Below are 6,151 nucleotides of genomic sequence, written 5' to 3' on the forward strand. Positions count from 1 at the left end.
GCAACCGAATATTGCCTGTAGCCTGTGCGAATTGGTTGCAACGCGTCATGCGAGGGCCCACAACTTTGAGACTTTGCTCATCCCCACTGCAGAATGTCAATGACCTTGCTGTCTTTTGAGCTAATTTGATACAATTTGGTTAGCACGTGACCAAGTTTCGGCACGTACATGTGCACACGTCATGTACACAAGCAATAACGGTCAACGATGTTTTTTTTTCTTCTTTTTTTAAGGCGATGACCTCAAAGCCTAACAGCACCCTTGCAAGCTCACCGCTTGAACCAAGACTACCATTCGAGCTATTTCGCGAACAGGAAACAAACGTGTAGAAAATATATGGGCATTTATGCCTACCGAGAAATGCCGCATACCCGCTACAATGGATGCCGAAAATAGAAGCAATGACGTAGGCCTACTCAGTTCGGGACGGAACGGGGAATTCCCTGGCACTGTGATTGCTTCTTAAAGACCGGATTGAGGATATGTACTGGACCTTAATAAAAAAAACATGGTTGTGTGAGCTTTTGAACACTTTCACTCTGCAATCAATACCTACGAAAGCCCGTTAGTGCCATCGAATGTATAAATTGCTCTTTTGCAAGTATATGTTTGGTGAATCTTGTTTTTCGGATGTACATGTTTGTGGAATCTTGTTTTTCGGATGTATATGTTTAGCAAATCTTGTTTTTTGGATGTATATGTTTAGCAAGTCTTGTTTTTTGGATGTATATGTTTGGCGAATCTTGTTTTTTGGATGTATATGTTTAGCAAGTCTTGTTTTTTGGATGTATATGTTTGGCGAATCTTGTTTTTTGCAAGTATATGTTTCCCGAGTCTTGTTTTTTGCAAGTATATGTTTCCCGAGTCTTGTTTTTTGCAAGTATAAATTTGGCAAATCTTGTTTTTTGCAAGTATGTTTCGCGAGTCTTGTTTTTGTGAAGTCTATTTTTAGTAACAGTCTTGTTTTTTGCAAGTATATGTTTCCTGAGTCTTGTTTTTTGCAAGTATGTTTCGCGAGTCTTGTTTTTGTGAAGTCTATTTTTAGTAACAGTCTTGTTTTTTGCAAGTATGTTTCCCAAGTCTTGTTTTTGTGAAGTCTATTTTTAGTAACAGTCTTGTTTTTTGCAAGTATATGTTTCCCGAGTCTTGTTTTTTGCAAGTATATATTTCCAGAGTCTTGTTTTTTGCAAGTATATGTTTCCCGAGTCTTGTTTTTTTGCAAGTATAAATTTGGCAAATCTTGTTTTTTGCAAGTATGTTTCGCGAGTTTTGTTTTTGTGAAGTCTATTTTTAGTAACAGTCTTGTTTTTTGCAAGTATATGTTTCCGAGTCTTGTTTTTTGCAAGTATATATTTCCCGAGTCTTGTTTTTTTGCAAGTATATGTTTCCCGAGTCTTGTTTTTTGCAAGTATATGTTTCCCGAGTCTTGTTTTTTGCAAGTATATGTTTCCCGAGTCTTGTTTTTTGCAAGTATATGTTTCCCGAGTCTTGTTTTTTGCAAGTATAAATTTGGCAAATCTTGTTTTTTGCAAGTATGTTTCGCGAGTTTTGTTTTTGTGAAGTCTATTTTTAGTAACAGTCTTGTTTTTTGCAAGTATATGTTTCCCGAGTCTTGTTTTTTGCAAGTATATGTTTCCCGAGTCTTGTTTTTTGCAAGTACATGTTTGGCGAGTCTTGTTTTTAGGAAGTATATATGTAGGGACCCGATCTGCTCCTCCCCACACAAAATTGTTCCACCCCTATTTTTATTTTTGGAATAGTCCTACTAGCTAGTACTCATGGCGACCGTTTTAACCGATTTTCGGCTAACTTTTTGTTAAAAAACGAGTTTGACAATATTGATAGTTTCTCTATCAATATTGATACCACTCTGAACGCATCGCAAGTGCATTCATCTATAGGGGTCCACTGTACTAATTCAAGCCCCATTGAAAACAGTGTAAAATCAACGAAGTTCAGGGCCAAGTAACATGCAAGCCAACATCACTGGGGTTTCTGAAACAAAAATTAAATTATTGTCTTGTCTTTCATCTTTTCATTTCTTTTCAATTTTACGTACATTAGCCAATTACATTTTTAAATATTCACACCCAAATAAAATCACCTCCCGAAAAGTGATAGTTCCCGAGCCTGCATGTAGCCATTTTACAAGTGGCACCCTTCCACTTTCACAGGCAAATAGGACCCATTTTTTCATCCGTGATTTTATCAAGCCTGCCCTCAGATGGAAGCCCTAAAACCAGGGAGTTGATCCTTGGGTATATTTAAAAAATTCCACCGTTTTTAAAGCCAAACGGTCTCCGTTTTCAAAAGAAATTGTGGGGGGGGGGCACTTTTTATGCTAATCAGCTGGCGTAGAAATTCTCGCTTGAATTAGTTCAGTGCACCCTATAGGCCCTAGCCATGCAGTTGCCCGGATGTTTGCAACTCTCCTTCAATAAAGGTGGCGACGTCTACAATATCGGTGTGACTTTTTCGCCGAAAAAGACCTAAAACTCGCAGTTTCCGGTTAAGATGCCGTTTGCTGATGATAATATTGTTGTTTGCGAGAAGTGATGCAATTATTTCGTCGCAATTAAGGCCTAAATTGAAGTAATAACGAATTAATTGGTGGCATGGCTATACTTTCATCACAAACAACAGCGCCCTCATGATGCACACCGCAGCTATAACAGACTTAAAACAAGTCAGGTGTGTTTACAAACACAAATGCCCCGCCGTGACTATTCCAATGACATAACAGCACTCTTTTAACATCAACTTACATGTACCTTGGTCACATGGAACGTTCATTGACAGCATTAGTGTCTTCTGTAGGTTTTATATGAATTAATCCCTAATCCCTATGATCTCAGAATAAATACAAGATTTTTGAAGTTCATATGTTAAGGATTTCTCAAGTTATCGCGCTGACAAGATTTGTCCGGACACACACACACACACACACACACACAGACTTGTTTCACATACGTAGTGTGGACTTTCCTTTCTTTTCGTGTAGTTAAGGAACACCAGTGGAAAAACTCATTTTTCTCAAACTGTGAAAACTCTTACAACCCAATTTTTTTTCAATGATTCCCTTTAGTGTTTCTTTTCATTCTGCTACACATAAACCTAACCCAAAAATGCCTCTAAACCTGTTTTCCAGAAATGGGGAAACACTGTGTGGACGTGGGCAAGTCCACACAACGTCGGTGCTACCTACATTATGTGGACGTCTTTTGTTCGGAAGTCCACACTGCGTATGTAAGACAAGCTCACACCCACGCACACATTCTCAAATTTGTATCCTTGTGGAGACATTCCTTTGTTCTCGTGTAGTAAAGTGTTCAATTTTGAAAGTGAAGTTTCAAAATGCTCTTATTTTAACCAGAATTAGTTTCCTTGGCTGAAATTTGGACTTAATATCACTTTTCTAAAACTCTTCCATTTGTGACATATCAACCCACCTTGGAAATTCCTAGTTTTTGAGTAAAACCCATATATCTATTTCGTGAAAACCTTGTGGAGACCTATTCATCTATAGAAATTGCCCTGTGGAGACCTTTACAATGTTTTGTTCCCTATTGTGTGTGTGTCTCCACAAGGATACGAATTTGTAGTCACACGCACACCCACCCACCCAGGTTTACGTTACATACCTTGTGTGGACATTCCTTTGTTTTCGTGTAGTTAAGAAAACTCGGTACAAAAAATAACTTTACTTAAACTGTGAAAACTCTTTTAACCCAATTTTTTTTCTATGATTCCCTATAGTGTTTCTCTTCATTCTGCTACAAATAAACCTAACCCAAAAATGCCTCTAAACCTGTTTTCCAGAAAGGGCAAAACCTTATGTGGACACGGCTTAGTCCACATAACGTTAACACAACCTGCATTATGTGGACATCTCTTGTTCACAAGTCCACATAGGGAATGTAAGACAAACTCACCCCCCCCCCCCCACACACACACACCCCCACACACACACGGAAGGACAAGGCGGAAACAGTATGCCCCTTCGGCTTCGCCGCGGGGCATACAAAACCAAGATTTGCCAAACATGTACTTGCAAAAAACAAGATTCGCCAAACATAATTATACTTCCAAAAAACAAGACTCGGGAAACATATACTTGCAAAAAACAAGACTTGGGAAACATATACTTGCAAAAACAAGACTCAGGAAACATATACTTCAAAAAAACAAGACTGTTACTAAAAATAGACTTCACAAAAACAAGACTCGCGAAACATACTTGCAAAAAACAAGACTCGGGAAACATATACTTGCAAAAAACAAGACTTGGGAAACATATACTTGCAAAAAACAAGACTCGGGAAACATATACTTGCAAAAAACAAGACTCGGGAAACATATACTTGCAAAAAACAAGACTGTTACTAAAAATAGACTTCACAAAAACAAGACTCGCGAAACATACTTGCAAAAAACAAGACTTGGGAAACATATACTTGCAAAAAACAAGACTCGGGAAACATATACTTGCAAAAAACAAGACTGTTACTAAAAATAGACTTCACAAAAACAAGACTCAGGAAACATATACTTCAAAAAAACAAGACTGTTACTAAAAATAGACTTCACAAAAACAAGACTCGCGAAACATACTTGCAAAAAACAAGACTCCGGAAACATATACTTGCAAAAAACAAGACTCGGGAAACATATACTTGCAAAAAACAAGACTCGGGAAACATATACTTGCAAAAAACAAGACTCGGGAAATATATACTTGCAAAAAACAAGACTTGGGAAACATATACTTGCAAAAAACAAGACTCGGGAAACATATACTTGCAAAAAATAAGACTCGGGAAACATATACTTGCAAAAAACAAGATTCGCCAAACATATACATCCAAAAAACAAGACTTGCTAAACATATACATCCAAAAAACAAGATTTGCTAAACATATACATCCGAAAAACAAGATTCCACAAACATATACATCCGAAAAACAAGATTCACCAAACATATACTTGCAAAAGAGCAATTTATACATTCGATGGCACTAACGGGCTTTCGTAAATACCCACCCCGTGCAAGACCCGATTTTTTTTTTCTGTCGACATATCCCCAAGATAACTGAATGAAGCATGTCGCATGTACGGGTTAAATCTCACTGTTGGAAAGTTTAAGTAAACCCGTTCTTTCAATGACCACACACAACTAAATCTCCACTTTGCACAGACTTCTTTTGCAAGTCCTGATCAGGTGTCGCCGAAATGTAACTCAGCACACAGAACTGACTTGGTTTTCTAGGGAGAAAGGTCCTGACTGACATGTTCTCTGATGTATGTCTGGTACTTTAACTTAAAGGTGAAATTTCTAAAAGTAAACTTTTTCCTCTTTACCTTTCTATAATAAACATTAGTATAATTATTTAAACTCATAATACAATAATTTCACAAATTGGCTCGAAATGGATCAAGAATTGACTGCACAACATAAGTTTTAAAGAATCTCTCTAAATGTTTGTCAAAAGTTTTTTTTTACCTCTGCCGGTATCACATATGAAAGGTTCTATTTTGAGTTGATGAGGAGCGCTGAATTTCTTTAAATTGCAAATGTAATAATATAGCCTAGTCGATCATTGCAGTGACTAGGGCACTACAGCGCCTGAGTTTTATTTCCTTGAACAGTGCACTGTTCCTGTTCCTTATAAAAACTCAGGGGACACGAAGGTTATCTATTATATGTGCGACTTTCAGACAAAGAAGCGAATTGTGGGCCAGTGTTTGCTTTGCCACACAGCCCCGCTTGATATGGTTGACTCAAAATTGAACTCATTTCATATTCATGGTTTTGTTATGATGCCTTTGTACTTTCTATAACGCATTCACGTCTACATGAATATCTAATCTCCCACCGCAAGATCAATCTGGACGTGACCTTTACACGCTTGGCTTACTTGCAACTGCGCATGTATTTCGTCTGTGAAGGAAACTGGTTTACTTTCTGTTCTGCGCGGAAAATGGCGACTTTTGGTTTCGAGTTGTGATCTGGCTAGTGAATTGACGTCCAACAAGACAAATTTCCTTTAAACAAAAGAAAAATGGAATCATCTCCAAAATGTCGTCTCCTACTCCCGGTGTTTTTGTGGGCTTGTGCCATTCTTCACCAAGGTAAATATACAACTTCATATGT

This window comes from Patiria miniata, unplaced genomic scaffold, assembly GCF_015706575.1.
Source record: "Patiria miniata isolate m_02_andy unplaced genomic scaffold, ASM1570657v1 HiC_scaffold_3, whole genome shotgun sequence".
Classification (NCBI taxonomy): domain Eukaryota; kingdom Metazoa; phylum Echinodermata; class Asteroidea; order Valvatida; family Asterinidae; genus Patiria; species Patiria miniata.